At 29.0% G+C, this 20,797-nt stretch overlaps 1 protein-coding gene across 1 annotated transcript in view; it reads right to left on the reverse strand.

Moving 5' to 3' along the window:
- Nucleotides 1–863, reverse strand: part of LOC129920317 (uncharacterized) — a 42,344-nt gene extending 41,481 nt beyond the window's left edge. The window contains exon 1 of the mRNA XM_056001657.1: nt 549–863. The gene's annotated coding sequence lies outside the window, so the exon portion shown is untranslated. The remainder of the gene's footprint in view (nt 1–548) is intronic.
- Between the last annotated feature and the right edge of the window lie 19,934 nt (nt 864–20,797).

Below are 20,797 nucleotides of genomic sequence, written 5' to 3' on the forward strand. Positions count from 1 at the left end.
AAAAAAAAAAACAATGAAATACCAAATAAAATTTTTTTTTTTAAATACATAGTACAATTCGCATTAAAAAAAAAGTTCCACGTACACCGTAGTGACCCATTTAATTATTATTATAATTAAAATGATATTTGTAGTGTGTAGATTTTAAGATCACGGAACCCTTTATTATCAATATCGCAAGAAAGAAATCCAACTTTTGTTTTTAGAATTTTTGGAGACAATTTTGATATGAATGTTTTCTTAAACAATTGTAGATTAGATTAACAAAAAAAAAGTTACATCTTTCGTCCTTAGTGTTGGCATATTTTTGCAGGCCATTTTTATTTCAATATCCAAGCAAGAACGTATTTGGCAGCGCTTAACACAATTGCAGCTGTCATGGTTTATAGGCTTACTGCAGTGGACTACTATGCGATTAATTTTGAAGAATGAGTTGGATGACTCTGATGCAGTTTACATAAAATGCTAAATGCTTAAAAATCATTTGATATTTATAAATTCTAGTTATGTCTATTTATGAAATTTTAAATAAAGGTTGGAATACTTACATTAAAAACTGTAGTAAATTTAGAAGAATATGATTTTAAAAAAATAGGTGCAGTTGAAGGTTCCGTTGGTAAAGCCATTGTAAAAGTATATGAAAATATTTTGTATAAAACTGAAGTTTAAAAAAATTTCTTGTCAAATCCCGATCTTAAAAAATGAAGAATCCAATTATATTGACTGAAGTTGAACGGTCCTTTTCCGCGTTCAAAGGTTTTTTCGGGCCTAAACAGGCAGAATTTTATCTTTTGAAAATTTCAAATAATTTATATGTAAGGTTTTTTTTTGTTTTATTCTGAAAGATTTCATGTTTTTTATGTTGTTTTGTTATTTTGTTTTTAACAAAACACTGAACTCTGTTTATTTTTCTTTGTATTTTATATACATTAGACTGGGCCAAAAAAATAAAATATTTTTTTTTTTGAAAGTTACTTCGAAAATCTTGTTCAGGATGATGAAAAAAAAATTTGGTGAAAATTTGAGCCGTTAAAAAAAATTTTAAGAGGTCTATCATCGGTGTTTTTTATTTTTATACATGATATGATGTTTTACAACAGAACTGCTAGACGATCAAAGTAAAAAAAATTTCTGTTCATTTTTTCTTTTATAAAATTAAATTTCCTACAAAAAAGATCCAATTGAAAATTTTCGTCAGACGAGCCGTATTCGAGTAATTAAGCTTTTTAAATCGAAGTGTTTTTTCAATTTGACTGTTTCACTTTGGAATATTGTGATGAGCAAATAAGTGAATAGAAAAATAAAACCACCACAGATTCTTATAGGAAATTTACAAAAAAGCAATTAATTTGCTGCCAAGGAACTTTTTATAGAACGTTTAAGTCCCTACAAGAAAACATCTTGCTAATTTGAAAATATTGAATTTTCAGTGAATTAGAAAATTTTGAAATTGAAAATTGATTTTTTAATTTTTTTCTCGATTTAAATCGTGAATAACTTCTTCAGAACTCAATTTAGGGAAAATTACTAGGAGACCTTTTTTGTAGAGAATTAAATTTCCTATAAGAATCTGTGGTGGTTTTATTTTTCTATTCACTTATTTGCTCATCACAAAATTCCAAAGTGAAACAGTCAAATTGAAAAAACACTTCGATTTAAAAAGCTTAATTACTCGAATACGGCTCGTCTGACGAAAATTTTCAATTGGATCTTTTTTGTAGGAAATTTAATTTTATATAAGAAAAAATGAACAGAAATTTTTTTTACTTTGATCGTCTAGCAGTTCTGTTGTAAAACATCATATCATGTATAAAAATAAAAAACACCGATGATAGACCTCTTAAAATTTTTTTTAACGGCTCAAATTTTCACCAAATTTTTTTTTCATCATCTTGAACAAGATTTTCGAAGTAACTTTCAAAAAAAAAAATATTTTATTTTTTTGGCCCAGTCTATATACATTAGGGTGGGTCAAAAAAATCGAATTTTTTTTTTTTGATTTGGTACTCCGAAAAATCGATTGCTAGACCCCTCTAGAATATACACACCAAATATGAGCTCTTTATATTAATGGGAAGGTCCTCCGCTTTGTAATTTTCCATTTTTACGTTAAGCTTCTACTAAAAAAAAATAATTTTTTTATTAATTGACTTTTTAGCAAATTTCTTTTCATATTCTTGTAGGAAATTGAACGCTCTAAAAAAAAGGTCTTATACACTTTTTTCGTTTATCTAACCGTTGAATAGATATTTGAGGTCCAAAGATCGAGAAAATCTTTAAAAATTCGTTTTTTGTTCTTAATTTTGTAACAAATTGAAAAATTATAAAGATCAAACGCGCAAGACATATTCTTGTTGAAAATTGATTGCTCCACAAAAAAGGTCTTATTAACTTTTTTCATTAATCTAACCATTCTAAAGATATTCGAGGTCAAAGTTAAAAAAAAATATAAAAACATTTTTTATTTTTAAAAAATTTCTAATTCACTGAAACTTCATTATTTTCAAATTAGCAAGATATATTCTTTTAGGGGCTTAAACGTTCTACAAAAAATTCCTTGGAATGAAATTGATTGCTTTAACCGTTTAGAAGATATTCGTATCCAAATCGCAATGCATACGGGTCATAAGAAAACTATTGAAATCAGTGAGCATTGGTTTGGATACGAATATCTTCTAAACGGTTAAAGCAATCAATTTCATTCCAAAGAATTTTTTGTAGAACGTTTAAGCCCCTACAAGAATATATCTTGCTAATTTGAAAATAATGAAGTTTCAGTGAATTAGAAATTTTTTAAAAATAAAAAATGTTTTTATATTTTTTTTTAACTTTGACCTCGAATATCTTTAGAATGGTTAGATTAATGAAAAAAGTTAATAAGACCTTTTTTGTGGAGCAATCAATTTTCAACAAGAATATGTCTTGCGCGTTTGATCTTTATAATTTTTCAATTTGTTACAAAATTAAGAACAAAAAACGAATTTTTAAAGATTTTCTCGATTTTTGGACCTCAAATATCTATTCAACGGTTAGATAAACGAAAAAAGTGTATAAGACCTTTTTTTTAGAGCGTTCAATTTCCTACAAGAATATGAAAAGAAATTTGCTAAAAAGTCAATTAATAAAAAAATTATTTTTTTTTAGTAGAAGCTTAATGTAAAAATGGAAAATTACAAAGCGGAGGACCTTCCCATTAATATAAAGAGCTCATATTTGGTGTGTATATTCTAGAGGGGTCTAGCAATCGATTTTTCGGAGTACCAAATCAAAAAAAAAATTTTCGATTTTTTTGACCCACCCTAATATACATACCTATATATTTATACTTTTTTATACCTAGCTATATTTTAAGCCCATATTTTAAGATTTAAGGAGCATATTTATGCAAATATTTTGGATTTTGAGCGCATAAAAATTATTGCCCTTTTAATGAAATTAGGAGGAGAACCTATTAGGCTTTCGTAAAATATGTCGAAATATGGATTAATGTTTAGTTTCCAAAACCTGAAGGTAATGTGCACAAAATTTTGATAAGCAACTGTAAGATTGATAAGAAACTTATAACTGTCACTAACGATGAACTCTGGGTTGATACTCAAAAAAAGCCAACCACGCCTTCCATCGCCTTCACCCCCTGATGAAAGAAGGAACGGACTAGGCCACCTAACGTTACTCCTGATCTACAAGCAGCTTTCCCGACCTGTCAACGCCTACGGCTCACAGTGATGCCATTGGTCGTTTTTGGCGTCAAAATTCATTTGCACGACCATTTCTGGACGAAAAGTTATGAAATTTGGTGAACTGAATGATAATAGTATGGAGAATAAGAAAAAGCTGCCAAATTTTTTTTTATTCAAAATGGCGGCTCCAAAATGGCGGAAAGAATGGGCTTTAAAATAGAATTTTCATTTTCAAAACAGCAATATTTCCAATTTTCACCACTGTGGGGCTTCCCGGTATGACTATTCGAGAAAGCAAATATAATGACTTTGGACAAGTATGTAGACTAAAAAAATCAACATCTTTTTTACATATTTTAAATATCTAATTAACATTTTTCAAACATCAGCAAAAAAATGCAGGAAAAATGTGTTTTATGATAATTAAAATATCAAAACAATTTTTACTATAAGGATTTATGTAAATATCAAGTTTTTGGAAATTTATTTTTGGTAGGTATATTTTTATCAATTTATAAAATATTCCTTCTCACTTGACCTTTTAAGTAAAATTAATTCTACTAGATTTTGTGGGCTATATAGGTCTTTTCTTAAGTTAGAGCCATTTGCTGAATCGAAACTTAAGCATTTATGTTCAACATAAATCCTTATGTGACAGTTTACGCAGAGGAAATAGTAGTGATTAAGAGTTTATGTTCAACATAAATCATTTAAGTTCCGATTCAGTCTCTGATTAGTAAACTGTCAAAATAAGGTAATTTTCCAATTAAGGTAATTTTATTGGAAAGCTAACTGGAAAGTTAGGCAAGAAATTTTTGCCTAAACATTCAGGAAAGTTTTTTTTTTGTCAACATGACAGCTGATTGTTTTTAATTATAGAATTTCGTTAACAGAATTAAATTTATTTGTGTGAAAAACGAGTAAAATGTGCATTATCGGTTATAACTAATGTTATTTATTTATTAAAATGAAGTGAAATTTGGTGTCTGTCCCATGCGATCTATAAATTGTTTAGTAGATTTCGAAATTTGACAATAGCATCACATCCAAACGAATTTAGGGAATTTACTTAAATTTCCGTTCAGAAAATGACGTTGCCTAAACATCTAGTCCCTAATATTTCCTGAACGTGCCCAATCAAATTAAAAAATTTCTATTTGATAAGAAATTCAAAAAATTGATAAGAAAACAAAAATAAATCCTATCTAAAAATTCAAGTTCAAAATGTAGATAAAATCTAATCTAACATATTTCTTTGGACAAACTGACTATAAATATTGCTGAGTCCCTCACAATCTGATCTTCTATTAACAGTATTATCAGTAGGTATCTAAATTCATATGTAACATTTCTAGCAACATTCTTTTACTATAATAGTGTTTCTCTGTTTGCAAAATGTCTACGTTATTAAAAATCTGGCCTATGGCCTTCATCTACATAATGTAAGGCTACAGCTGTTTTTTGAGAATGTCCACTATGTATATCTGATCTATGACCATTGACCACTGACCAGCAATTCTATACTTAAGTTTCTGCAGTTTTTGACAAACCGCACTTTTAGGAAACCTTAAGAGGTTAAAAAGTTTTTTATATTGTAAGTATAGATATTTTATATTGATATTTAAATTGTCAAAGTGAAATTTTTTATTTCAACCTAGAATAAAAAAATGTCACAATGATATGATAACACTGGTCAACAAGGTTTTTGCCACAACAACCAAATACCAAAATATACTTTTCTAGTACTTTTTGATGTGAAGAACTCGAATCTCAAGTCAGACAATTGTTACTGGCCTCCGCTTTTTAAATATTAGTTAGAAAATGTAAAAAACGTCTTTTTGGCTGCTTTCGAAGTTATGTTTTTATGTGGGGTAATTCATTATGAATAAATTTGTAACGATGCTATAAGAACTGGTTTTATTCTTTCGAAATATATTTAAATCTTTCCGATATCTCTTTTACTGCCCGAGATATTTAAAATTTAAGCAGCGGTCTTTGAATCAGAAACAACACTGACAAACCAAATTAAACTTTTTTTGCCACAAGAACCAAAATATACTTTTCTGAAGGGTTTCGGGTTGCTGAGTTGAAACTTAAGATATCTCGAGCAATAAAAGAGATATCGGGAAAATTTAAACAGTTTTTAAAAGAAGAATATCTGTTCTTATAATCACCGTTACAAATTTGTTTATAATGAATTACTTCACATAAAAACAGAACCTCGAAAACAGCCAAAATGACGTTTTTTAGCATTTTATAACGGTAATATTTTAAAAACGGAGGCCAATCAAATTTTTCTGACTTTAGATTCAGAATCAGCACTTCAAAAACTACTAGAAAAGTATATTTTGGTTCTTGTGGCAAAAAAAAGTTAAATTTTTTGACCAGTGTAATCATACCAAAATTGATATTTTAATTGTTGGACGACTTTTGTCACCCAAAAAAGTTAATTTGATACATAGCTGTTATTATCAATTTTGAATTATCAGTATTGAAAAAGAAACTTGTCAGAAGTATCGCCAACCACCCCAATCAACTGGCGAGAAGGATAATATAATAATCCAATTAGGTACGACATCAAAGTGGTGCCATTCTCCGTTTTTGGCGACAAAATTCATTTGCACGGCCATTCCTGGATGAAAAGTCATGAAATTTGGTACACTGAATGATTATAGTATGGAGAATACGAAAAGGCTGCCAACTTTTTTTTATTCAAAATGGCGGCTCCAAAATGGCGGAAAGAATGAGCGTTAAAATAGAATTCTCATTTTCAAAACAGTATATAAGCAAGAAATTGGGCTAAATTCATGTCAAAAAGGTGTTAGATTTAAGATTTAGGACTCATAGATTAATATTCATTACAAAAAAAATCAAAAAATTTGAAAACAAAGTACAAAAAATGCCAATTTAGTAAAACACGCTTTAAGACCTCTAATTACGCTATTTCATGCATTTTTTTTTAATTTATCACAATTTTGAGATCTCTTCTATTTATGTTTCATAAGAAAATTGAAAATATTGGGGTTATATGGTTGCCAACTATGTTTTTAAGTAAATATAAGAAAACATGATATAATGAAAAGTTTCAATGTTCAATAAAACTGAGAATTTATTTTTTCCGTAAACCAAAATATACTTTTCTAATAGATTTTAGCGTTTTAAATTCAAATCCGTTTTAATTTCATCCAGAAATGGCCGTGCAAATGAATTTTGTCGCCAAAAACGAAGAATGGCACCACTGTGCGACATCCCGAACCTAAGAAGGTACCTACTTTTGCGTTTTGCATATCCTGGATAAGCATATAATTCAAACCGACAACAAGGACGTAGTTTACTCTCACGCCGACACAACTGGACAACCGGGAAGGAAACCCCCGAGGACAACCTAATCAGCAGATCAGATTTCAAAATGAAGCTTATTAATATTTATTTATATTTAATATACCTATTTGTGGTAAGGCCTCATATGTGATTTTGTTACAATCAATTGAGCTTATACAAAATAATTTAAGCTAAAGTCAATTGTAAATAGCACGTTCAATAGAACAAAATTAAACTAAGGTGAATCCACCCTGGATAGAAAAATTGATCAATGAAATAAGATTTTATCATTTTACCAATCAAAAGATAAATTTTTATTCAAAAATACAACATAATCACAAATTACTATTTCTATACAAAAGCACTCAGCACAAATTGAAGTTAAAAGAAGGAATTAGAGCAACTATTGACGGTTCGATTCACACCCATGCCCAAAGGGCATGAACCTGTATTTTTTGTCTGTATTTTAATCTGTATTTTCTTGAGTCTTCTCTGTCTCACCCTCAGAGATTTCTGAATTGAAACTTTCCATTAAATGACTCCTTCGCTAATATTAATAAAAATAATCGCAAAAATATTTTATTTATATAGACGTACATAAGTAAAGTACATTATGAGATAAACAACAATCTATTTGAGTTTTAATTTTTGTTTTTCGTTGTAAAAGGTGAAAGTTTAATAAAAATGAAGTTGGAAAAGAAATCAGCGTTTGTTTTTATGAAATTGGCTAACTTTAGATAGATACATACACACCTACATTATGCATGTAGGTAGTAGGTTTGTATATATATTTTAAAAGAAAATCAACAACAAAACAGAATTAACAAAAAAAATTCAAATGAAAATTAAAATTCATATTTGTTGGTTGAGTTTATTCGTATGAAAGTATGTACCTACTTAGAAATAGTCACAAACAACTAGCTTGTGTAATAGAAAAGTCAACGTGTCGACCGAGTCGGCTGGCGGTGCTGGGTGGTGCTTGCCACTTGGCAGGCAATTGGTACTCAGTATGTAATTTTACCATAAAACTTTATTACTAAAACTAAGAGCCTTAGGTTTCAACGAAAATTTTTTAATGTGGGTTGCATCTTATTTAGAAAATAGAAGTTATGCCGTTATTTTCCGTAGTGAATGTTCCAAACAATTTTATGTTAATTCTGGTGTTCCACAAGGAAGCCACTTAGGTCCCTTATTGTTCACTTTATATATAAACGATGTGACCACAATTATTAAAAATTCTTCTCTTCTTATATATGCAGACGATATAAAAATATTTAAAGAAATATCTTCAGTTAGTGACTGTCTACAACTTCAAGAAGATCTACAAAACTTCAGGGAATGGTGCATTACAAACACCCAGAGAAAAAACGCATAGTAATTTTTAATCCGTTCTACATTGAATCAATGGTGAAAAATATATTCATTAATTTTCTAAAAAGTCGTCCTATGCTTAACTTACAGTTTGTCACATCAATTTTTATAAGTGAGATGGCACAGTGGTAAAGCACAAGCTTGTCAACCCAGGTATAGCAGGTTCGATCCCCAGCGGATGCCAGTTTTACTTTTTTTATTTTTTTAATGTGTGAACAACTTTGATTTAATGTGTGAACAACTTTGATTTAATGTGTGAACAACTTTGATTTAAAGTGTGCTACTTTGATTCAATCATTTTCCACTTTAGGCTAAAAATGTAGTGATTTTCCATTGATTCAAAGTGGTTTAGATTGATTTTACGTTGTTTTTTGGCTCAGTGAACCGCTTATTTTTAAATGTTGACAAGTGTAAAACAATGAGTTTTACACGCAAAAAGAATTTAGTCTTGTATAATTACATGTTTGACTCTTGCCCATTAACTAGACCGTCCGTTTTTTCTGACTTGGGGATTATACTTGACCCAAAACTAACATTCACTTATCACTATGATTATATTATTAATAAGGCTAATCGAATTCTAGGATTCGTCAAACGGTTCTCTCGTGATTTTCATGATCCATACGTTTTAAAACTATTATATGTGTCATTTGTTCGGCCTATACTCGAATATGGATGTGTTGTATGGTCACCATACTATTCAATACGTATTGACAGAATAGAAGGTATTCAGAGAAGATTTATGCGATTTTCTCTCCGTTTTCTACCATGGTCCCCCGAAATCTCACTACCTCACTACAATCAAAGAGTTATGCTACTAAATCTCCCTCTACTCTCAAAGCATAGAGAATACTTACAGCTTTGTTACATCATTAAAATAATAAACGGTTCTATAACATCGCCATCAACTTTGGATCGTTTACATTTCAGTTTTAGCCAAGCTAACATAAGAAGACAAATACCTTTATGTCCATCTTTCAGTAGAGTAAAATATGGATTATATAGTCCTCTTAATCAGTTGATTTCAGTATTCAATAAATATTACTTTATGATCTCTTCTGTTAATGATAATTTTAAAAGTATAAAATTCAAACAAATCTTTTTTAATACGAGAATGTAATGTAAATTTAAAATATACTAGTTTTAAGATATATAATAAGTGTTTAACATTAGTCCTTAACGCATTAAATAAATAAATGTATGCTATTCATTGCTAAAACAACCAGAAAGCACACAGAAGTCCCTTTATGAATTGAATTGCTTGTAAAACAATATTTCTAAATATAATGTTATCATCTATAATATATTGAAAAAAAAAAAAAAATTAATAAAATGGATATTTCTTTTGTAATATTTCTCATTTGACTTAGGGCCAGTTGTACAAATATTTAATCCGTGGTTCAGCAACTTTTATCTTTTTGTTAAAGGTGCACTTAAGCACTGGTTCAAGGTCCATTTATGTTAAAATAGCTAAAGTCATGCTTGAACCAAACTTTATCCACAGCTAATCCGCCGATATCGGAGAGTTAAATTCCTGAACCGAGGCTGACCAACGCTTGTACAACTAGCCCTTATAGAAAGGACAGTTAGCACTCAAAAATCGAGGCGATAGATTATTGAATTACAAAACATTCATATGTTTGGGAAGATTGTGTATGTGTATACTCTTTGGTCTTTTTATAACTAATCATTTATCTAATAAATGCCAATATCAAGGTTTGTTGCAATTAATTGTTAATCATTTCAATTTACAGTGTTGGAAAAAATAATAGAAACATAGGTTTACAAAGCTTTCAATTATCAACTTCACACAAAAACTTTATAACCCAATCTATCTTTAATAATTTCAATGAACCAAATGTTTCTTAAAAATGGTCCAACGATTTGCTGTTATAAATTTTTTGTTTCGACTTTACGGTCAAAAATGCAAAAAAAAAATGATTGTTTGGCCTGGAAAAAATAAAACCAGGTTACTTTGCTTATGATTCTGACGTTGTTTTAGTTTTTTTTTTTTTTCTTTAAAAATAATAGGCATTTGTTAGTTTGTGAAAAGATATAGAGTTTTTAGAAGAAAAAAATTGGACATTAATTCAAAATTTTATAAAAATGAGTCGTGGAGTACATTGTACTTACATATGTTGAACTTAAGAATTTATGGAAAAACAATGTTAGAAATTGCACAGGCTTTAAGGTGTTCAAAAAAGAAAGTCTTCACAGCAATCTATTCAACTTCCAAGACAGGGGAAAACTTCACTGCATTTTGATAAACGTTTTTAGTGCGACTGTATAAAAAAAAACCATTTGCATCATCAAATGATCTTAAATATGAATTGAATGCAACCGTTAGAAGTCGCACAGTACGTAACCGTTTAGAGTAGTAAAGTTGCCCGGAAGAAGTCCTAGAAAGGTTCCATACCTTAGTAAATAAATATTCAAACAAGGATAATTTTTGGATTGGACAGGATTAAAAAAACTTACTTCCAAAATAATCAAAAAAAATGGTCAAGTGCTCAAAATATATACTAAATTTTAGCTAACATACAAAATTCTATCCAAATTCTTAGACCAAATGTATTTTCGAGAGGATTTTGTTTCGGAGCTTAAATTAAGCTAATTTTTGACAATACATTTTTCTAGAAAAAAATTTTCAGCTGTCAAATATTTACCCTGCTCTGGGAGCCGGTCAAACTTTTGTCTTCAGAGTATAAATTGTTTGCAGAAGAATTAATGTATTTTTTTAATTTATTGTCAAAAACTGAAAATAAAGAAAGAAAATTGGGAAAGTAATGTCGAATTTTCACGAGTCGATATTAGCCGCACGATAGCTTACAATATAATCAGGATTTTGTTTTGTTAGTGTTTCGCAAATAAATACAATGATCTGATCTGGTTCAAGAGAAAAATAAAACACAGCTTTTATTGATGATGAAAAAAAATTTAAGTGAATGTACATGAATAAAACGCAAAAATAAAATTCACAGGTCAACGCTTGGTGGAAGTTTGTAAACTGTTAATATTTATAAATGTTTTATAAACCATTAATGTACCTATCCCAATTCTCACAGCTAAATAAAGCCCAAGATAAATTCTTTATTCAATAGTTATAGAAACAAATGTCAAAAACTTATCCTCGGCTAAAAATTTAACCAAATTCACACACAGCCTAAAACTACAATGGTCGGAAAAAGTATTTTGACAAAATGAACGTTTTTCTAACTGATGACAATAATCTGTAACGGTTAAACATAAAATAAGGAAGTTGACGGTTATTTATTAAGTATATTATGGTGAATCTCATTATGGTCAATGCCAGTCATATAGTTGGTATTATGCTTCGAGGCTGCATTTTTTGTATAAAAAGTACTAATTTTTGAGGGAAAAAAATATTTTGACAAACGTTCTCTTTCAACTTTGGTAAGGTAAGGTAATGCATTTTACGTGTTTCAAGCACGTTTAAAACTGACAGACTTGTTAAGGCCCCGATTTGTAAAAAAATGGGCAAAACATTGAAATTAGTGCATCTTCTGTTGCATGTCATAATTTCGGTGTGTCTGTTAAAAAATCTATGGAGAACTGAATTTTTCACGGGAAACTACAAATTACCAAATATGAAAACACAAAAATATAATTATACAATATTATACTATTCAAAATTCATCATTTTGAAGAATTCACTTTAAATCGGGGATTGACTCCAAAAAGTCTGAATTTGGAAATGCCATTTTTTCATCAAAAACTTTGATAGCAAAAGTTCCCTTTGCATTGAGCTCGAAGAAGACGATTTTGCCATATTTTTTGAATTTCTTATCAAATAAAAAAGATTTTATGTTTTGAAATTTCCTTTTCAAGACATTTTTTATTGAATTTTAAAATATTTAAACAACAGCAAAAACAAACATTAGGATAAAGATAAGTATAAAATTTAAATATACATATAAGCAAATTTTAGAACATTTTTTCTTAGAGTCCTGAGGAAGATTGGAAGCACAATCGAAACGTCGACAGAAAAAAAAAAGTAAAATCAAAATACCTCTCGCCAACGAAGAAGATAATATTCATTAAATAAAGAAAGGACACGTAATAAGGAAAAATTTATATTTTTCTTAATATGATATGATTAAAAACCAATATATGTTTTTATTTTTTTCATATCTACAATGTATTCTCTATTCAGCTTAATGCATTTTTAACATTGGTATAGAAAAGTTTATAAATAACATGCCAAATTTTTTTTGTCAAGCTCTTCAAGAAAGGAAGAAATTTCCGATTTCTGCGGTAATTTTTTTTTTCTTTGAAGATCCTTTTTACAGTCTTGGGAATAAAATACGTATAATCAGAAGGGACAATTCCGTGTTTTGAGGTGAGTGAATCGATGTATCGAACCCATATGTCTGTAAGGCAGTCGTCACAAAAGGGTTATTGAGGATTAAAACTTGTCCTGAAAAAACTAGATCCCCTTTTGTCCACTTTTTTCTTCTTTTTTCTTTAATGACCTCTTTTCTTCTTATGCAGAAATGATTGTATAGTGTTCACCGGTTATACATATTCTTTATAATCGATTCCGTATCACATGATTTTTCAGGAGAGAATCATCTTACATTGACTATCTACCTTATTTAAACTGACAATGCTTTTTATACAGACCACCATTGTTAAGGTAAGAATCTGCCAGGTTTTTCCTTGTCTAGTCAAGATCATAATCATATAGCTAGCAAATTAATTTTATCCATTGATTAATTTTATCTCGCCGATTCACTGCTAACTTACGCTAACTTAACGAAAGCTCAATAACAAACTAGTCTTTTTGAACCAAACTTTGTATAATTTTCTTTAATTAATGTCCAAACAATAATATAAGGTACCCAAATTTTCTCCATGGCTTCTCAAACCCCTTCATTGTGCAAAAATCTTTCTAGGACCAGGTGTTCAGTCAGGATATGCAAGTTTCTTTTGGGTTTTATTAAAACAAACTACAAAAGTATGAAACATAAAATAAAACCCAAAAAAGCATGCATTTCGTGACAGAACCTCTGGTCCTAAAAAAATATTCATACCTTTTTGAGAACGGTATCTAATGCAGACAAGAACCTCATCAAACTTGTATCCTTTAAAGCTATATCCAAAAAATAACCTAACTAACAGAATACCTTATTGAACTGTTTAATAAGGATATCATATTGAAATCAACAGATTTTTTATTATTTTTATAGAAGAAATCTTCTTAAAATTTAAGTGAATGCTCAATTTTTTTGTCAACTTAGCACTAGAACAAAAATCGCTATCAATATTTGTATAGGTGGTTGGTTCAGGAGGTAAGTTGTGCGACTAAATCGTCACCTCAGAAGCAAATTGTCATATCTCAAAATCTAGAGTTTGAAATATTTTTATTTTCAAAAAAAAAAATAATTTCTGTGTAGAGTTAATGCGACGTTTTATTCCCTTAAGGGCCAATTTTTCAATAGTCAGTTAAACAGTCAGTTAGTACTTATTCCTAAGGATAGAGAAAATATCAATTTTTCAACAGGCAGATATAGCTTATTCCTAAGAATAAAACTATCTGCTTCTTTCAGAGACGAATAAAAATTATTCTAAAGAATAATCTCAACAAAAATATTGTGTCCGTTGTCAAAGCTGTTTTGAAAGAATTTTGAAAAAAAAAATACAGTGGAACACAAGAAAACAAAAACAATCAAGAATAAAAATGACGTTTAATTTTAAATATTTTTGAATTTGACAATTTTTTTTTTGTTATTCTGTAGAATAAATTATTCTTGATTGAAAAATTCAATGTTTTTATCTGATTGTTTATGAGCTAAATAACTTTATTCGTCGAACAGTTAACTGACTGTTTATTAGAAGATTGAAAAATTGGCTCTAAGAAAGAAGTTTTCTTATTTTTCAATTTTCTCAAAAACTAAAAGGCATTGGAACATATAGTTTTAAGTGTTTGATCAGGAATTTATTGAAGCAATTTACTTCATCGATCCATTACGTATTGAAATCCAAATGTTTTTTTAATCGATTACTTCGAAAACGATTGATAGAAATAACTCGATTTAAAAATTTAAACTAACGGCCATATTATTCACTAGTTTAAAAAATACATCCGGATGTAAACAATGTCAAATGTCAAAAATAAATCCAATTCCATATTATTCACTACGTAAATCCAATCCAATTTAATGGATTGGATTTAAAATTAACTTTAATCCAAACTAAATCCAGAGTGAATAATATGGCCGTAAGCGTTCAGCTTTCGAAAAAGGTATCATTGTTAACTGTAAGTCTTGCCGTTTTTTAATATTTTTTTTGTGATTTTCAGTATTTTTTTTTTTAGAAAATTACCCTCCCGCCTAAACGGGGGAGATAGATCCCCCCTCCCAAAACAAAAAATTGTTATATTAAACGCCTCTACAAAAAAACCGTTATCCAATCTCGGCGCTTAAATTATCGTACCCGTGCCTTGCGTTGATATGAAATGTTCACTAAAAAAAACACGTTTACCTACGGGGATATCTCGAAAAAAAAATCAAATCCGATTTTAGTAATAAAAACGAATTATTATTGCTGACACCTTCAGGAACAAAACCTCATTTTTATTTTTTGTCGTCATTTTAGGCCAACCTTAAATTTGTTCAGGATCACTGTATATGTATGATTTTACTTTAATTTTAAAGTTCAAGTGACCTTAACTCCAAAGCGTTTCGCCCAGGTTATTATATCAGCCTGACCACGGGCACACATTTTGTATTTTTGAATTTGTACATTTTTTACTTGCGATATAGGTACTATATATCAAGTTATGCATTCGTACAAAAAAAAAAAGTTGAGATAACATTTTTCCATGACATTACGATGGTAGACAATGCCAAAAAAGTGGGTCCCGGAAGTCCGTCTGTCTGTCTGTCTGTCTGTCTGTCTGTCTGTCTGTCTGTCAGTCTGTCAGTCTGTCAGTCTGTCTGTCAGTCTGTCTGTCTGTCTGTATAAGGAGCTACAGCCTAAACGGATGGACCGATTAATGTCAAACTTGGTATGTAGCGTTATTCTGCGACTCTCCAGAGTGGTTTTTTGAATTAATTTTTTTGGACCAAAAATAACGGTACTTGTCATATACCGATTTTAGTAAAATTGAAATATCTCAAAAACGGCTCTAACGATTTTGTTTAAAAAATTCAAATGTTAGTTTTAAGCTAAGGTCTATCTTTTAATGAAAAAATTTTTTTTTGAAAATCATTATTAACGGTACCTGCCATAGAACCGTTTTTTTCAAATCCGATTATCTCCGAAACTACTTATTCGATTTCAACGAAACTTTTTGTGGAGAAGCATTTATATAATTTAAATATAAACCAAAAATAAAATTTTGAAAAAAATAATTTTTGGATTTTTAAAAAAATTTTGAAAATTTTTTTTTGAAAAATCAAATTTTCGAAAACGGGACATTGAACTTTTTTGAAATTTTGTTTTTAGATGTTAATTAGTGATTTCTACCAAATGGCATACCAATTTTATTTTAAAACTTTTTTTCCAAAAAAATATTTATAAAAAATTAGTTTTTTAAAAAACGGCTCTAACGATTTTGAAAATTTTTTTTCTAAAAATGCATGTTAATATATCAATCAAAACTGCATACTTGTTTTGGAGGGCAATTTAATTTCAGATTTTATTTTATTTTAAAAAAAAACGAATTTTGTTTTTTTTTTCCAAATTTCTATATAAAAAGTCTTAAAAATTTAAGCAACTTTAACTCTAAGAGCAAGTTCGTGCGACCCAGTCGTGCATTTTATTCTTATATAAAATTAAATTTCCTACAAAAAAGATCTGAGTGAAAATTTTCGTCAGACGAGCCGTATTCGAGTAATTAAGCTTTTTAAATCGAAGTGTTTTTTCAATTTGACTGTTTCAATTTGGAATTTTGTGATGAGCAAATAAGTGAATAGAAAAATAAAACCACCACAGATTCTTATAGAAAATTTAATTCTCTACAAAAAAGGTCTCTTAGTAATTTTCCCTAAATTGAGTTCTGAAGAAGTTATTCACGATTTTTTTTTTACTCAATTTTTATTAACTTTACGGAATATTTATTATTATTTTAACAATATTATGCAAAAATATCAATTTTACCAATATACCTGCATATAAGCTCACTCAATTGATATTTTCTCACAAAAAAAAGTATTTTTACCGTCTCCAAGGAATTTTGTAGTAAAAAATGAGTCAGTTCTACAATTATAAATTATTTAATTGCATTGTTTCATAGATTTACAAATTATTAATTATCATCATTATTTATGATATATTTACAAATTATTAATTACTATTATTAATTATCCAGTAATCGTGTTCTCTCTTTTTTTTTCATAATTGCATTGAAACTGGACTGCACGAAAAAGACCTTGAATATTTATTTTCTATTGCAGTTACGCATTACAGTTTCCCACTTACCGTTCACCTGCTTTTAGAACAAAGCCCTTAGGCTTACTCCTACTCTTCCCACTCTCTACTCATAACTCATTATAAAAATAATAAATAATTTATAATTGTAGAACTGACTCATTTTTTACTACAAAATTCCTTGGAGACGGTAAAAATACTTTTTTTTTTGTTAGAAAATATCAATTGAGTGAGCTTATATGCAGGTATATTGGTAAAATTTGATATTTTTGCATAATATTGTTAAAATAATAATAAATATTCCATAAAGTTAAAAAAAATTGAGTAAAAAAAAAAATGATTTTTTAATTTTTTTCTCGATTTAAATCGTGAATAACTTCTTCAGAACTCAATTTAGGGAAAATTACTACAAGACCTTTTTTGTAGAGAATTAAATTTCCTATAAGAATCTGTCGTGGTTTTATTTTTCTATTTACTTATTTGCTCATCACAAAATTCCAAAGTGAAACAGTCAAATTGAAAAAACACTTCGATTTAAAAAGATTAATTACTCGAATACGGCTCGTCTGACGAAAATTTTCAATCAGATCTTTTTTGTAGGAAATTTAATTTTATATAAGAAAAAATGAACAGAAATTTTTTTTACTTTGATCGTCTAGCAGTTCTGTTGTAACACATAATATCATGTATAAAAATAAAAACACCGATGATAGACCTCTTAAAATTATTTTTAACAGCTCAAATTCTCACCAAATTTTTTTTTTTCATCATCCTGAACAAGATTTTCGAAGTAACTTTAAAAAAAAAAAATATTTTATTTTTTTGGCCCAGTCTAATATTCATGCTGTGAGTTTTTTAAGTTGTCGGTAAACATCGACCAAAATAAGGCGTCTTAGTAAGGGTACCACAGATCTAACTGATGAGCCCACTCCCACTGTCGTACCTTGGCGAAACCATTTGGAGTTGAGGTCACTTGAACTTTAAAATTGAATTATATATTCAATCGCTCCACTTTAATTAATTTTATTATTTTTATTATTTTTTCTTCGTTATGATTTTACTTTACATAGTTTGCGAAACAAATTATATAACCATCATAATATTTACTCGTATGATGAAGAATCACATTCAGTAATGTTTTGTTTCATTTTTAAGAAGTAATAATATAATAATAAAAAAGAAAAAATACTATTACAATAAACTAAAACCAAAAATCATATAACAAGTACCTACTTGTTATAAGAGTTTTGGTAAAACATTACATTAATTATATGAATAAAACAACAAAGTATCTGTTATTCCAGTAAATGTTTCTATTTTTGTTTGGGTTTTTCTCTAAAAAATCATGTTTTGTTGAATTCAAATTATAACATCTTTCGTTCTAATAGCTCAGGGAAATTAGTCAAAATATGGGCATGAAATCGCATTTTTCGCGGGACAAAAGCTGTTTTTTTGCTAGTAGGCCGAGAAAATTTTGGGAGTAGAGGTATAACCAAAATATAAGTACGCAGTTTTGCAGCCATACGCGTGTTAATGTCGATTTTGAAGGTCTGACAACTCTAATTTTGTGCTTTATACGGTTTTTGGGGGGTTAAATAACGTAAGTTTTCCAGTTAATGTGAATATGCTAAATTTATATTATTTGAAATTATAAATATACAAGCTGATGCTCTATTATTTTTCCTAAATCTGGACACCTCAATCTCGGCTATGGGGTTAATAGAACTCACGATATAAGCTTTTTTAACTAACCATATCAGGCTTTTCAATTCAAATAAACAAACAAAAATCTAAACAAAAAAGCTTCTAAAACATAATCGTATAAACGGCTTATATATAGTTCTATTGGTCACATCCTCAAGATTGGGGTGTTCAGATTTAGGAAAAATAATAGTATAAATTTAGCCCATTCACATTAACTGGAAAACTTACGTTATTTAACCCCCCAAAAACCGTATAAAGCACAAAATTAGAGTTGTCAGACCTTCGAAATCGACATTAACACGCGTATGGCTGCAAAACTGCGTACTTATATTTTGGTTATACCTCTACTCCCAAAATTTTCTCGGCCTACTAGCAAAAAAACAGCTTTTTTCTTACTTTTGACTAGTACATGGAGAGTTTCGGAGTTAGATTACTTCTACAATACGATGGTGACAATAACGATTGTGGGCTCATTTTATAGGTAATTATAAGTACTACAATTCATTCTTGAAGAATTATCCAAACAAATCAAAAGTTCGTCAGATATATGAACAAATGTCATTTTGCCCCAACCTTGCGATACAAACACGCACTTTGACCAACTATAAAATTTTATTTAATCAACTCACGGAATTGTTTTGTATATGGTTTTTTAGATAATTTTATTGTTAATAAGTCTTACCTTTGTCAGTTTTTGTTAAAATGAATAACAATGGAGCTATTCAATAAAAACGATACCAATCTCTTTTCCAAGATGGCGGCTGTTCCCAACCTCCAATTATCCCAACAAATTGACTTTTATGATAAGGACAACCACCCGAACACATTCCATGAAAAAAATTTTGTCCCGCGAAAAATGCGATTTAAATTACTAATTTCCCTGGGCTATAAGTACAAGTTTGAAAAATTTTAAAATAATAAAGCAGTGTAATACCATACAAATTTTTTTTGAAGGTGCTGTTGTAAAATAAAAGTTGGAAATTTAGTTAACTTTAAACCTCGAAGCTCGAACCCTCGAACTGTTAATGGCATACGAGATAAAAATAATTTGTTAAATAATTGTACCGAAAATTAGTTAAAGTTAAATCAATTATGAACGAGGGAAGCAAAATAATGGTTTAAAGTATGTATGGGTTTTTAGAAATTTCACAAGAACTACATTAAATCGAAAACCATAAGGATTTTGGATTTAAGAAAATTACCAAATTCTGATTCCTCTAAGATGGTATTTTAGCATATTTCATTTTGAACATTGCTTTTGTTATATCCTGTACTAAACTATGTGGGCACAATTCGAATTTATGTATTGAAAAATTTTATGAATACCTATAGGTATTTAGCTAATGAATTAAATTAATGAGAACCGAGGTAGTATTCAAGATTATGTAAAAACACATAGTTATATGTCATAGTTAGTAATATAAAATTCTATAGAACTTCAATTTATAAATCATTGTATTCCAAAACAAAATATCATCTTTATTTTGAACTTGCATTTTTATCTCTATTCTTAATCATTTTTAATACATTTATGTGCAGTACAAGATAAATTTCTTCATGTCTGTCATTATACCAACCTCCCAAGGAATTCGAATTAAAACGCAAAAAGAACGTCTAGAGGTGAATGTCTCATTGGCAGCGAAGACGATGAAAAACAATTTTGAAGAAAAAGAGCCAAAGAAAATGTAAGTATGTATAAAAATAAAATCAAGAACAAATCAAATGAATATAAAAACATTCGACGATAATAAACTGATAATGATGATATCATCAGAAAGGAGTGTTTTGACAAAATACAACGATCAATTTGTATGAAAAACAATGTGAAATCATTGAAGAATAAATTATGTCAAAGCTGTATAGATTTGCTTTGATTTTTCATGGTTTGAATATAAAACCTTAAAGAAACTGTGCGATGAAACAGCTATGTTGTTTTGACATACCTACAAGTTTTTTTCTGAAACAATATTTAAGTAAATATAAAATTGAGATCAAATCGGCTATTGAAAGAATAATTGGTATAAATATTTTGAAATGAGTTTTAAATTAAAAAAAAATTGTCACCCTTATGAAACTTGGCAAAAAGATTGCTTTTGTAATAAGAACCAAGGATCAAAAAAGTGAGTAGAAGAGGAAGTTACTGTAGATTAAAAACAATAGTGCTTGTTTTTTTACTTCAACAGCCGAAACCCATGTGAAAAATCTGATACACTGATGAAAATCGGAACGAAGGTTTAAGATAAGGAAGGGACAAAGTATAGGTACATAAAGTTCTTAAAAATGTTTTTGGTGCAAAGGTGTTTTTTTTAGGGACGAGTTATGTGTGT

This window comes from Episyrphus balteatus, chromosome 4, assembly GCF_945859705.1.
Source record: "Episyrphus balteatus chromosome 4, idEpiBalt1.1, whole genome shotgun sequence".
In the NCBI taxonomy this organism is placed as follows: Eukaryota; Metazoa; Arthropoda; class Insecta; order Diptera; family Syrphidae; genus Episyrphus; species Episyrphus balteatus.